Below are 15,428 nucleotides of genomic sequence, written 5' to 3'. Positions count from 1 at the left end.
AGCTGGCAGGCCCAGTTTCCATTGGAAGCAACTGTGCTCTTGGTCAATGGCAAGTTGGTTACTGTCAGGTACCTGCAGTTTCAATGAGTTTTTAGAAGAAGGAGACCAAGGGGATAAGATGAAACTTGTGCAATTCATTTCCTAATCAATGTTGGTGATGCTAGACCAGAGTGGACTTTTGCAATGATACTTTCTCATGTTTTTTGCAGGAAATGTGTTCTGAATGTGCATCCTGAGATGCATTTGTAGGGGGCAAACAGAAAAAGTTTGTGCACAAAGTAGATTTGTTCTCAGTAAACACATGGCGGGTTTTCCTTGGTTGAACATGCAGGAAGCAGAACCTCTTGTCAGAGCTGATGGCACCATTTCACTTGGAACCATCTATGCACTCAATATTAAGCAGAGGTCATTGCAGACAGGCTCATGCAACTTCAAGATAGTTTTCAGAATCCGTTTGAGGAATGGATTCCAAAGAATCTTTGAGGTATTGACCCACCCATCAGTCCTATCACTTCCTCTCTGAGCAAGTGCTCCAAGGTACAAGGGCTCTCCTGCTAGCACACTTTGGATATTGAGCCTGAACTGTTCTCTGAATGTGCTCAATGAGAAGAGTTTGAAGTGCAGAAGAGAAGCAGGGTATACAAACAGCTTCAATTGCAGGATGTAAATGTGTTTCTAGAGAGCATATTGGGATTTGGGCTTGGTTGAACTAGTAGGAATTGGAATCCTTCTTAGAGCCAGCAGTTATGGGCTTTACTTAGAAGTTTCTGTGTCTTGTATAAAGCAGAGTTTGTTGCTCATGGGTACCTTCGTTTCCAGTGAGTTTTCAAAAAATTTGAGAAAAATATTTCAATGAAACTCTGGGCCATTAATCTTGTCAACCGTCCAATGTTCCACGTGAATATTGGTGATGTCCCAAGGGATCTCTGGGTAGCACAATTTGCACTTTCACGTCTTCTGAACGTGCTGGCTGAGAAAAGCTTGGAAGTGCAGAACAGAAGCATTTTGTGCAGGCAGCTTCCAATTGAAGGAACGGTCTTGTTCCCTGTAAGCATATTGAGGTTTGTTTCTGGTTGAAGCTGCATGAAGTGGAACCGCTTCTCAGAGCCGGCACTCTCAGTTTCTCTCTGAAGCATCTGTTCCATTGGAAATGTAGATTCCCTTCAATAGGGCCTCATCTAGGGAGCCTGCCCATGTGCTTCCCACTTGATTCAAACTTCTCCAGTACACTTGTTGTCAAAGCAGGGACTCCAAGGAGAGAAGGGCTCTCCATTCTCCACACTGAAATCTCTCAGCAGGGAGGACTCCTCCATGCTTGTATGGCAGGGCTGTGATCACCTGGAAGGTGGAAATAGGAGGCTTCCAGGGGGCTGGTGGTGTTCCTAGCCAGGGTGCTGGTCACTGCAGTGCATTTAATCTATGGATCTCAAGGAGACTTATGCTGCAGATTTGTGTAATTCTGCATCTGTTTGCACACAGTTCTTCATGTGGGGAAAAAGCAGTGTTCTCAAAGTTTGCTTTATATTATACTCAACTGGTAATTTACAAACCCCAGTGTCCCATCTTAGCCCAGAGCCATTCCATCAGCCCAGGGCCAGTGGGTAGTCCAGCAATCAGTACTATGCACAGCTCCCAGGTGGCTCCAGTGTGTAGCTGAATTTGACAGCCAGTGTACTGTAGGATTTGCCCTTGAGGTTAGAATTCATTGACTTCCTCTTATGTCATTTGACTAGTCAGGATGTCTCATTAACTATCTGTGAAATCTTCAAGTTAGCAATCTCTGGTTATTTCTACCCTCTGAGGCACTGGTTCAACAGTTGGTCATGGTCATGGGTAGTCCTGGGTCACAATGAGGGAGAAGAAGACAATAATGTGGAATGGTGGTGTAGAGAGTCAGGGTGGGGCCAGAGCCCACACTGTGGTTAGGGTAGGGAAGGGATCTGAAGAGACTACCTTGAAAGTGAGCTCTGGCTGCAGTTAACCAGGAATCAGGGCCTGGAACTGGAAGCCATGACAGGGCTTCTGACTAGAAAGGACACATCCTTCTGGGCTGAGTTGGAGGTCCATCCAGGCAGAGGCACAGAGAGGATGCAGGAGAGGGGGATGGTCTAGATCACAGAGCAGCTCCATCATCATATAACACAGAGTAAATTTTTTTCTTCCAGTTGTTGGTAAATGCTGATTTATTCACGTGATACATTCACATCTACCTTGTCCATTGGAAAGGCCGCTCAACCACCACAGGTGATGATATCTTGCTGGATGTGTGCATTCTAAAAGGAGGTGAGGTTGGCGCCAATAGAGTGTGTGGGCGCTCAGGCATTGGCAAGCTTGCTTTGGAGAGTGAATCCTCTAAATGTTATTGGGATGGCTTTTGAGAGCTCCTGTGGTTTGGCTAGACGTAGAATTCTTTCACACAATTTAGCATGGTGTATATTTTAGAGAGCATGATCACTGAGGGGCAGCTTGCCGGTTTGAAGCCATGAGCATTAACATCTATCAAGTTTCTCACCTGGAGTTGGCTACCTGCAACTGGTGACAGTGTTTTACTACTGCTGAGCAATACTGAACAAGTCTCTGGGCCAGTAATCCATTGCTGAACTACATCACCAACAAAAAGACACTGAGTGAAGGTGAGGACCAGAAGAGCCCAGGAACCACCAGACAGCAGCCTTGAAGTCCTGAGCTCTGGCACATCATATGCCAACTCAACTGGGTATCAACCTCTTCCTGGGCTCATTAGAACTGTGTGCTTCAACTTTCAGAAGCAAATGCAGAATGATAGAATCTTCTCTGAGGACACTTTTCTAAGTCTTGTTTGCAGCACATCTTCTAAGTCTTATTTGCAGCATGTCTTCACTGGAATGAGTAGGCATTCGGCATTCTGTTGTACTTAAAATTCATTCTACCCCTACTTGGTAGGTTGTGTGAAAGTGACTCGGCCTGAATGCATTTTACATGCCAAAATATGGCTTGTGTTTTCTCCTAAACTTATCAGGGCAGTCAGAGCAGCCAAGAAGTACTATAAATTCAGGCACAAAATGGCCAGATAGACTTGGATCACTGTACATCTTTCTAGAACCTTCTTTCATGCTCTGGCTTCCCTGAGTGTGGGGACTCTGTGATCCAGATTTGTTAGCAAGTAGTTTCTTGGAAGGCAATGCTAGAAAACTCCAGGTGAGAACAGGAAGTGATTAGGAACTGGAAGACAGGGTGTACCAGCCAGTTGTTGTCACTAAGTGAGTAAACACAGTTCTGATAAGGAGTGCTGGAGGTTCATGTAAATCATGTTATTAATAGAACCCTTCCTACAGGTGAGAGAGCTAGGGGTTCTCCAACCACTCCTGCCAGCCATGGCAGGATTCTGCTGCTGGCCTTCACTGTAGGCAAATGGGCCATGGTGCTGGGGGCTCTAGGTCAGCTGGGGTGTGAAGAAATGGCATAGTGATGGACAATGTCATCCAGCTTTGAATCCCCAGACTGGGATCTTTAGCAGGGCAAGGTCAGAGACTGTACTCAATGTAGCATCTACTTCTCACCATAGTGCCAGGCACACAGCAGAACTTCATCAATACCCGTGGAATGCACTGGCTCGTCCCAGCCCTGCTCCAGGCCTCTCTCAGCTGAGCTCTTTCTGCTGATCCTGTCTGTTCTAGTATATTCAGCTCTTGCTTCTTTGTATTTCACTTTCCTGAATTATGTCCTTTCTTTCCACATTCCTGTGGTCACTCTTTCTCCACACTCCTCTGGTTCCAAATGGCTGTCTGGCGGGGCTGTGGCAGAGAGATCTCATTACTACCAGAGATGGAGTTTTTAAACCAAATAAGACACGTGCTCTGCTGCTTAGGATTGTCTTCAGCATAACGTGAGGTAGAAGGTTTGAAATTAGGATTGTCCTCCCTATCTTAAGGTATGTCATCCCTGTGTGCACACCAGGAAGTTCCCTGGGAAGAAAGGCAGGTGTGGGTTTGCAATCAGAGACCAGCATGAGAAGAACACTTTCACTGCTTACTAGACAATGAGCTTGGGCTTGTTCTGTAACCTCTTGGGACCTCACTTTTTGCATATCTGAAATGGGGATAGTTGTATGCCTGACTTCAGGAGGTGGGTAGAGAGAATCCTAGAAGTAGAGAAAGAAAACACACAGCATCTGTGAAGCACCCTGCCCCCATCTTTAGTCTTTCCATGATTTTCTAAGCGTATGTTGATTGACTGTTGTTTACAACAGCCTTTAGATCTACCTGAGGTCCCATCTAATCCACACGGATGGAGAAGCTCACCTTTGCTCTGTTGCCACATTTGGAAGGACACCTTCTAATAGAATCGGATCTAGGAAGCTGGGGTCCCTTTGCAGAACATACAGGATTCACAGCAAAGTTCAAGCCCCTGAGACAGAGGGCTTCTGCTGGTGTCCTCATGTCCTCATGGGCACTGCAATGCCTTTCTCCACCGATGTTCATTGAGAGCCTGGTCCAGGCCAGGCAGGACTTCCTGCTGAGGATGTGGCAGAGAATGAAGCACATGCCTGGCTGGCTTGTAGGGGAACAGTCGGGGGCAAGACAGGCCAGTGATGGTGAAGACAAGACCAGTTAGTTGACTTGTCCGAAGGTCTTGGAGCCAAGCACTCTTCGAAGCACCTTATCATAAAAGCTTCCTCATCCCTCAATAGTTGCAGGAGGAACAGTGCTTTGGTTGTCCCCATTTTCCATAGGTGACAACTGAGGCACTGAAAGATCAGGTCACTTGGCCAAGGTCATGGAGATAGCACAGGGGGAAGTGTTGGCTGCAAACCCTCCCAGGTGGCTACTGCTTTGGGCTCTTTATCACCCGCAGCCTGCAACCTCTTGGTCATGCTGTGGCCCCTGTGACTGGTCTGTCACCAAATAGTGATTCACTGCAGGGCCTTTCCCAAGTCCTCTTCCATCTCAGAGTGCCTGTGTCTCACAGAGAGTTAACCAATTTCCTGGGCCCCACTGGAGTTCCTGGTTTTGCCAATCTGGTGCGGAGTCTGAGAATGTGTGTTTGTAACAAGGTCTCAGGTGACCCTGAAGATGATGGGTCTCAACACAGGTTACTTTGCCCCTCCCCTTGGGTCATTTTACAATGCCTAGAGACCTTTTATGTTATCACAAGTCAGGGGTGCTGGTGCAAAACTCAGGTAGAGGCCATGGGTGCTGCTGAATGTCTACACTGCATGAGGAAGACCTCTACAGACTAAGAAGGATATGGCCTGATGGGCCAAGGGCGCCCAGGTGAGGAACCCAGTGTGGAATACAAGCACATGAACTTGTGTGTGTGAAGGTATGGCCTTGGGGCTTGTTTCAAAGGTGGCTTCTATCAGTGCAAAACTCCAGCACCTCTGAGTGGCAGCGTTTCTGACAAGCTCTGAGCGGGGATGCTGGTGCTGCTGACCAAGCCACCCCACTTTGAGTAGCCAAAGTGAAGTGGAGTTCTTAGGACACCATGAACTTCTCAGAAATGCAAAGTGGACATCTCCTGTGTTAGATAAGAAGAAAAGAAACTCTGAGTTGGAATAAACCCTTTCAACTCACCTAGTTGCAAGTTTGCCCCTAAAGCAGCGCTGAGACAGCGGGGCCAGGTGGGAGACAGAGCTCCACTCCTCTCCTAGCCGCAGGCAGAGGCCTGCTAAAAATGAGGAGGGTGCAGAGGTTGGTGAGAACTGCCTTGCTTCAGTCCCCAAGCATCCAGTCAAGTCTATTGTCACCTGGAGTGGTGGCTTCTTCTCCAGGGCCCATGCTAGCATTGGGGTTTGCATCTGCCTGACTTTCAGTTCTGTGAATGGAAGGTGGGAACTGGCTGCTTGAGACATGGTTGCTATCTTGGGAGAGGGTATGGGAGAAATGACAGGACACCCAGCCCTCCAGAGCCCGCACCCCTGCCCCTGTGATAAATGGCAGCATTAACAAGGTTTGGTTGAGAAGGTCCCCCAGATTTGTGACTTCCCATGTCCGCCAGCAGATGTCACTATGGCTGGCAGAACAGAAGGCCTTTCAAGAGTGAGCTGGGGGGAGCAGAGAGGGGAAAATATCATCAAATAGAAGGCAGAAGCCAAAAGTACCCTTGTCCTAGAAGGATATGGTCCATACTATCATTTTAGGAATGGGGGACATTCTGCAATAAACCCACTATCAGATCGTGTCATTGAGGTTTAGCTTCTGAGATTTAGGCAGAAACTCTCCAATGAAACACAAAGTTCCTGGCTTCTCTTAACTGAGAAAGTCTCCAGGTTTTGGCTCCTGGCCTATATGTATCAGGAAACATTTTCTTGAAGGAAACAAACACGTTGCACTGAATAAACATATATTTGTTGTAGCTTATCCTGAGACATCATATTGACGGGATTAAAAAATTGATTCATTTTACAAATTCAGCAGCTTATTCTGAAGTTCCATTGCCCTCAAAATCCCTTATGATTGGCACATTAGCCAACAAGCAGAATTCTCTGAAGCCCCAGCAAGAAAAAAATAAAGTCAAATTCCTATTTGTTGACATTTGAGGAAAACAAGGGAGAAGCAAGGGGCCCCACTCACTGGTGACAAGGTCTGGTTGAACATCTTTTATCTAATGCTTACCAAGAACGGTAGCAGAAACAGCACCGGTTCCTCAAACAGGGCAAGAGAGAGGTTGACACAGATGAAGAAGTACGTGGCCATCCGCATGGCCCAGTGATTATAAAAATGGTAAATTCTGGAGAGGAAAAACAGTAAAGGTGGTCATAACCACTGAGCAGGAGTTATATAACACTCAAACTTCTGTGCTAAGATGAACAGGGGCCGGGGCTGGGACGGCAGCTCAGTGGTAGAGCAGTACCCAGCACGCACCAGGTCCTGGGTTCCATCCCCAGCACTGCCAAATAAACGGGTAAATAAACAAATAAATAAATAAGACTCGTGATGGGTCACATGCCCTTTAGGTTCTCAGGAGCAGGGGTGATATCACTTTAGCTCAAACTATAAAACACTAACAGAAAACATCAAGACGATGATCATATCTCAAAGCACACTTGGTGGACAGCCAGCTTTAGCACCTTCTTCACGGAGTTGTTGTGACAGTAATAAGAGAACACTCTGAACCAGAGACTGACAAGGTGAACCCTCAGTTACAGTGACCTAATGCCATGTGGGCGTGGCTGAGTCCAATGTGAAAATGTGCACAGCCCGTCTCAACGCGGTATACTCAGGACAGATGTGGCTGCCACACACCAGATCCCTGCAGGGTGGGACAGTCTTCCACTCCTGCTTGGCAGTCTGGGCACATGAGGTGTTTGTTGCTTTTGGAGACCCTGACACCGAGCGCTGATGTAAGAGAGGGTTTTTCCTTACTCTAGCCAAGGGCTTGGTCTTAGTTAAAACTTTAGGGGGAGATAGAAAAGGCTGGATTCCCAGGAAAGGAGTGAATGTGTGGGTAGCATTAGGATGTGACAGAAGGGAAAAGAGAAGCCCTCTTTTGCAGTCCAGGTAATGCTGGCTAGGAAGAAAGGTGGCCATGTGCGTTCAGCTTGGGCACTCCGTCTCCTGGCCCTGGTGGTGTCCATTACCCCCGATCTGCTCTTAACTGACCAGATGCTTCCTGCACGTGGGACACTGTGCTCTTAGAACTTAACCCAAACCACCAGGCTCAGGGGCTGGGCTGCAGTCCATGGTGGAGCGCTTGCCTAGCACAGGCCCGTCTCTGGGTCGACTCCCAGCACCACAGAACAAAACACTCTTGGGTTTTACCCAAATTATGTGCCGTACCTAGACCCCTCTGAAAAGTTTCTGTAGAAAGAATGCCTCCAGGTTTGTCTCAACCTCTAGAACTTAAGGTGGACAAGTGGACAGCTAGATGATTAAATTACCTGATAGCCTGAGGGGAAGTTTGGAATGGAACGTTCCTGTTGTACTGGGCATCAGAAACATAGGCAGCTCCAAGAGAAGGTTCTGGAAGGGAGAAAACATCAGCACAGGAACTAAACTGCTTTTTCCTTGTGGGAATGCATCAGGCACGGAGGGGAGCCCTGCCCCTCCACCTACAGCCCGGCTCCCTAGAGGTTGCCACCATCAGCAGAGCCATAGGTGCCTTTCCTGGTGGGTCCCCTGGGACCAAGGATCCTGCAGCAGAGCTGGCCACGTGCACACTGCATTTTCTAGAACTCAAATACAGGTTCTCATTTGAGGAAGGATAATAAGAAAGCACTGAACAGAATATGTACATGGCTTACGTGGCATATTTACACATAAATAAAGGTTCCGTCTGTCCAAATATACATATGAGTATATGCACACAAACCCAAGTATAGAAACCCCAAATTATATTTAAGCCACTTGGTGGGTGATTGAAGGGATTTTTGAGGCGAAATCTGACAAGTGAATTATCCATGTCTTCCAAATCTACTTAAGGTAGATCTCTATACATACATGGAACTGAAAACCAGTCACAAGGCTTTCATGTAACTCATGGTGGACACATTTCAGCCAATATATTCTGGACTTTACCCCCTGTCAGGACACAGAGTTGTATTCTTCTTAACAAGCAACTTATCATTCTGATAGTACTCATTTTTTTTTCTATTCAAACATAGTTGCATTACATATTCTTATGGAGGTGGGTACAACGGAACTCAGGGAGCTTAACCACTTTGCAACATCCCCAGTCCCCCCTCCCCCCACCCCCCACCCCCCCGCCTTGAGACAGGGGCTTGCTAAGTTGCTGAGGCTGGCTTTGAACTTGCAATCCTCCTACCCCAGCCTCCAAGTGCTGGGATTACAGGCGTGTGCCAATGTGCTCAGCTCAACATTCTTTTGTATATTATACACACACACACACACACACACACACACACACAAGAATATCACACGTGCACACATAAATATCTTGGAGCCCTATGAGTGTTTTTGTAGGATTAAAAAGTGCATTACTTCTTGATGAAAGAAGACATAGATATCCCACAGGCTTCCAAATGGTATGGGAAAGAAGACTTGTGCAGGTAAGCATGCGCGCGCGCCCAAACACGTGCGTGCACGTTCTCCTGCTTGTCACTAAGGGTGATGTGATTTTAAACAGTGTCTAACACCGACCAGCCAAAGGGGCTTCTAGAGACTTTGTTTGCCTTTCCTTAGGACCAGGACTGCTGCCTCCCTGTTTGATGATTCACATTCTGATTCTGCATCGATGAGATAAGAACATACACACACTGACCAGCTATTTAGCCCTTTCCATAGACTTCAGAAAGAAAAATAGTCTGATAAGCTAATTGACTGCCTGAGCTATCCACTGTAAACAGAAGCCATCTTCCTGCCTGTTTTGAATGGGTGTCTCTTACTGGTCAGGCAAGTTAATCTTAAAAATGCATCACGTATTCATAGGGTCAAAAGATTCCCAACTGTATGCAGATGGTCAATCATAGTTCTATAAAGCTGTTAAAAATTATCCAAACAGAAAAGAAATGCTTGAATGAAAAGTTGATGCAGAACCATATCCTTAGAGATGGATTCACTGCTGTAAGAATGGATTGCTTTTGGAGTCTCACGCATTCCAGGGCAGGAGGACACTTCACCAGGGCACATTCCCAAAACCTAAGATGCACTATCTATGTTTTTGACACATTATACATTTTTCTTTAACATATCTAATAAAATATTAATAGAAAAACTATTAATATCAATTATTTTTCCATCAAGCATCTTTAATATTGAGCAATAAATAGTTTCCCAGTATACTCCTAGAATTCTGTTTTAGGTAAAAACATCTTGTATCAATAAGAGTTGATTTGTTTCTAGCTTTTTCAGTGCATGCACATCAACTTTAAGAAAATTCTTTACCTTATATAAATGTTAAAATAGATTCTACTGTCTTTTATGCCTAAAGAAGAAAAAGAAAAAAATAAATATATGTTTAAAAAAATAAAGTCCTATTAAGCCTCAGAAAGATCATACTGGGGCAGCAAAGAATTCTGACTTTTTAAAAAAGTATTCACAGCAATATCTTTTTAAAGTTCTGCTGTTCCTGGTTTGAGAAGATGACGCAGGGTTTGGTGTAGAGTGTGTGCTCAGCATGTACAAAGCCTGGATTTGATTGACACCCAGGAAAAGAAATTTAAAAAATGAAGCTATTAACATCCTTATGACTGGACCCTGAGACAGGAGCCCTTTGACACTCACAAGCTTGAGGTAGACCATTCACAGGCTCTCCAGAGGGAGGATGGGGAAAACCACTCCCACCATCCCTGGGAGCCAGGCCAGGGGATTATCTCCCTGAGACATCACCCAGACACAGACCTTAATGAGACCAGCACAGGTTTCCCTCCAATGCCCCTGGCCATGCGGACACCCCTGGTTGTCAAGATCTTCTCAGGCTCTGTAACACCAAGCCTGCTCCAGGACAGCCCACAGAAGTGCTCTCGAGGCTTTCCCTGCCTTAAGAGGAGGCACATTTCTGACATCTGTCTCCACTTGCAATCTCCTCTACTCTGCCTTCTGGGCCTACTTCCCTCCTTCCCGTTACTGTGCAACTTCTTTCTCCTGCCCATTTCACTTGGGAGATGTTGTTCTCAGCAGATGAACTGTAGTAAGCATGGTTACTTGTACTAAAGCCATTTGTGTCTTCCCAGAAAACCAACTCTTTTCACCAAACCCAAGAATGTGACCTATCTTAGACACCCCATTTCAACACTTTATACTTTTCAAGTTCATATGGTGTATTAGTTGGCTTTCTGCCACTCTAAGACCTGAGGTTGCTCATTTATAAAGAGAAAAAAGTTTATTTGGCTCACAGTTTCCATATCCAGTTCACATTTGATTGACCCTGTTGCTTTAGACCTGTAGTGAGGCAGCACAGTATGGCAGGCAGTGCATGGCAGAGCTACCCACTCACCTCACGGCAGCTGGGAAGCAGAAAGAGAAAGCCAGGAAGGGACCAGGGTCCCAACATGCCCTTCAGAGGCACACCCTTAATGACCTAAGGTCCCCCACTGGACCCCACCTCTTAGACATTCCACTACCTCCCAAGAGAGTCACAGGCTGAGGATGGAGCCTTTAATATATGGGACTTTGGGGGAACATTCTAGATCCAAATGATAGCCTTTGGGAACCACTGTCAGTATCTACCATGAAAATGGCAACCACCAAATACAGATGCTCCCCTGGAGGCACCTCCTACAGGCTGCACCAGCCCACAGAGGGCCCTGGTGGACACAGGGGTTCTCAGTCCCCACGGCAGGGGTCCACTCCCTGGGGAGCTCTCAAAGACCCTGGTGCCAAGAACACCCCACACCAGCCATGTCAGACCCCACAGGAGGCGGGACCTGGGATCCGCTTTTTAAAGTTCAAATGTGACTTGACGGTCCAGTGACAGTGGGAAGCAGGGTCTACACTGGCCTTTCCCTGCGGCTTCCCTCCTGAGGTTGGTTCTCAATGCACCGTGAGGGATGCACCTCCCTGACTCCCTTGTCTCCTCTTCTCATAGCTGTGACGTTTCCTCTTCTCGAGATTGAAAACTGGATTTGAACAGTTGTGTTTTCTCCCTCCCCTCCTGTCCCAACTTTGTAAGCCTTAGAAGAGAGGGGAGAGCACAGAAAGGAGGCACAGATGATTCCAGAGGTTCTCAAGGGAGAGCAAGGACGGTCCTTCCAAACGCCCAGCAGACACCCTCTTCAGTCTCCCCTGCCCTAGGAGTGACCACCGCGAGCCCCAGATTCCGTCAGGCAGGCAGGCGACAGGAGCCGGGAATCTGAAGCTGCTGATGGAAGTGCTTTGAAAACACACTAACATGTCTTGATGATATAGATAAGAAAATCAGCAAAACTAGCCCTATCTCAAGGTCAAGAGAAGTCCCCACATGTCTTAACTTACATTCTTCCACTCGGGTTTTTCCTCCCAATGCCAACACTCCTTCTGTCACTACAAACAGTCTTGTCCCCATCTTGCCTGACTCCAGTTCTGCCATAAACTCATCCTGCACGTGGATAAACAGAGCAGGCCCCTGTTTCCCAGGGCCCCCTGTGCAAAGCTGCCAGTGACTTTTCTTCCCTTAGAGCTACTCTCCTTTGCCCAGATAACCAAGTGGGAAATCCTTGCCTTGGCCTTTAGGGGCCCCACAATCCTCTCTCTCCAACTTTCTCTCCCTGGCTTTCCCTCCAGGAACAACATTCTCTGGAAAAAACAGATGGGATTCCTTGTCCACTGCCCTCCATGGGCTCCCCCTCCACGCCTGATCTCATGCTCAGGCGCTACCCTTGCACTGTCCTTCCTTGGACTCCATCTCACACTGCAGTCTCTCCAGGAGGACGAGCGATCCCACATTTCCACATGGAAAGACCACCCGGAGAAGCTGGGGAAGAGCCCGTGCAGTGTGCATCCCGTACAGACAGCAGCCACAGGTGGAGGGCACCGGCCACTCTGGCAAGAAGGGTGAGTGAGTGAGTGACGGCAAACAGGCATTAAGACAAACACCTCGTGTCCCTCAGCATAGCCACTTGAAAACCAACAACCCACAGGCCAAGTGCAGTCTAAAGGTATGTTTTGTTTGGCCTGTAGAATGTGTTTACAATGTTGGCTACTAATTCAATTTTTTTTTTAAACTGGAACTTACACAAAAATTTGAAATTATGATTTCTATTTAAAAGATTGATAACATCTGGCAAAGTGGGGCTGTGTTATGGTTAGTTATTGCCGTTCGCCCCAATACTTAATCACCTGAACTTCATATTTTCCCGGGTTCTGCAGGTCAGCTGGGCAGTCCTTTTGGAGTCCACTTAGCTGATCCTGAAGGTCATGAGCACTGGGTGTTCTAGAAGGATCTTGCTCACATCTCTTGGCCGTGTGCGTCCAGAGCATCCAGAGAGCAAGCACCAACACTTATGGGCTTCCCACACCTCTGCTTGTGGACATCTGCTAATGTCCCATTGGCCAAAGCAAGTCCCATGGCCAACTGCAGGTTCAAGGGCTGCAGAAATGGACCCTAACTGTATGAAAAGGAATGGCAAAGTCACCTTGCAAAGGGGCCTGCATTCAAGGATCAAAAGACTTGGTGAGCATTTTTGCAATCTATGATCAACCCCATGACACAGCTGGAGGTGGGTGACTGTGCTTTTCTTAGGGCAAGGGACATGCCCTCCATGTCATCACAAGCCCTGTCCCCTCTGTCACTGAATCATTCCCACCTAGCTGGCTGGTTTTATGGTGCTCTTGAGGGCACTGCAGATTAAACCCACACTGCTCTCTGGTGAGCCCAGGGAGCCCTGGCCAGCCCTCTGCAGGCTTCTGGAAACTGCCATCTTCCCCTGACACGAACTTCTCTGCAAATGGCTGTAAGGTAACACCAGGGACCCAAGAGCTTGAAGACAGAGTAATCACAGACCTGTATGAAAAAGTTGAAGAGTGAGAACATTCAAATAGAAGCACACAAAATATCAAGAGGTGACCACAGAGGACAGTTGACAAGAAACAGCATGGGGCACAGGCTCTCAGCCCTGGCTGCACCTCAGAATCCCCTAGCAGCCTTAAAGTTACTGGTGGCATGAGCCACATCCTGACCAGTAAAATCAGAATCTCAGGGGCAAAGCTGAACAAAGTACCTTCCTAAAAACTTCCCAATGAGTCTGACCAACAGTGAGGTTGGGAATCCGTAGCATTGGGATATTTCTATTTCAACTCTGAAAGTGAGGGATGCTGATGCATTTTTCAGGAACTATGCAGTTTCCTGTTCTGTGACCCAAAGCTAACTTACAAAAGATTAACCCAGTCAACTGGCCACCAACCTCCCCAGATCTAGATGTTCTGCCGCCTCAGAAAATATGGGGCTCTGCTGAGGACTGTCTGTTGGTACCAGTTGCATTACCCTTAGTGCCTGCTGCCTGGAGGAGGTCTCTGAAAGACCTGGAGTTGTAAAATCTCTGGCTTCTGTAGACATGCATTAAACAAAACGGCTCACACTGGAGTCAGCCAGGACTCTGACTTATTTTCTGTTCTTCTATTTGCTAAGTTGCTGAGGCTGGCTTTGAACTTGAGATCCTCCTGCCTCAGCCTCCCTAGCTACTGTGATTTCAGGCCAGTGCCACCATGCCCAGCTGTATTTCTTGATCTCTCAAAGTATTAGTCATTTGCATGTGTCTCTTATTTAGACAAAGAAATATGAAACACACAGAGGGAGGGCATCGAGCATCTCTGGCTAAAATGATTTTCTCTCCACTGAAGTCTCTCATGATCACAACGAAGCCTGTCATTTTGTAGATGCTGGGACCAAGGGCAAGACTGGGAACCAAGAAACCATCTCCTCCTCCTGTCCTTTGCCTGATCACTCATTCATTCACCCACTCACTCACAGAGAGGACTTAGTAGAATCCACCTTTTGGAAGGGGCCTGACTTCTGTGGGAGAACAGCAGGCCAGATGAAAAGCCCAATGTTCCACCCCACACATAAGGGCGTTGTGGACTCTCTCCAGCAGGCTACTAGCCCACTGGGAAGCAAGGGAGCAGGGGATGCCATTCAGCCCAGAGTTGAATGACAGGGCCAGTCCAGGAAAGATGGGAAGCAGGACTAAAACACTCTGACCTCCTACACACTTGCATGGCCTGAAGGAAATGACCAGCGTCACTGTGTGCCAGACACTGGGCTGGACCCAACCTGCGTGGTCATCCCACAAAGTGACTGTGATTTACCAATCCCACCTTACAGAGGCTCAAGGAGGAGACCAGTCCGTTTTCTGGAAACTGCTCCATCAGAACACGGGTTCTTGCCTCTCTCTCCACCCTCTGTTTCTTATCCCTCCAAAGGACACAGCCTAAGAGCAGCTGCTTGGAAGCTCCAAGTCATCCAGAGGAGCCTGCCTGTCACAGCAAACACACAGAGCCCACTGTGGAGCTGGGTCCCATAGGCCCAGGAAAAGCCAGGGCTGCAAACCCCATTCTGCGCTGGGACCCTTGGTTGTTTTCCTTGTGGTACACAGCGTAGTGTGAGGCTCTGGAGCCAGGCCAGCAAGACCTGGAATCAGGTCTCCACGCAATCCAGCTCAGTCCCCGCAGATGGGAGGCCTCTCCTGTGGCACAGGCTTGACAGCTCCAAGTGACCCCAACTCAAAGGGCTGCCCTCCAGCCCACTGTGCGCTTCTTGGCTTCGCAGCTCTCCAGAGCAGCCAGGGCTCTCTGGGCGCAGAGGGGCTCCCTGCCTCATGTCCCCACAGAGGCCCTGGTTCGCAGCAGCCGGTGCTGGCTTTTAGCCGGTTCGTTTTCTTCCGGGGCTTTTCTCTGGGGAGGCGTCTGGCGCGGGGAGGGCGACTGGACGCGCTGGGATCCGGGCGCCATCGGGCACCAGGAACAGCGTCCCTCACCTTTTGGGCGAGAGGCTAATCACGGGGCTCCAGACATAAGCGAGTCACTCCCGCGGCTGGGCCGGTCAGGGCATCCCGGCTGCGGTGCACCAGATGCTCCAGT

This window comes from Ictidomys tridecemlineatus, chromosome 12 (genome assembly GCF_052094955.1).
Source record: "Ictidomys tridecemlineatus isolate mIctTri1 chromosome 12, mIctTri1.hap1, whole genome shotgun sequence".
In the NCBI taxonomy this organism is placed as follows: domain Eukaryota; kingdom Metazoa; phylum Chordata; class Mammalia; order Rodentia; family Sciuridae; genus Ictidomys; species Ictidomys tridecemlineatus.
This window is presented reverse-complemented; position numbering follows the sequence as displayed.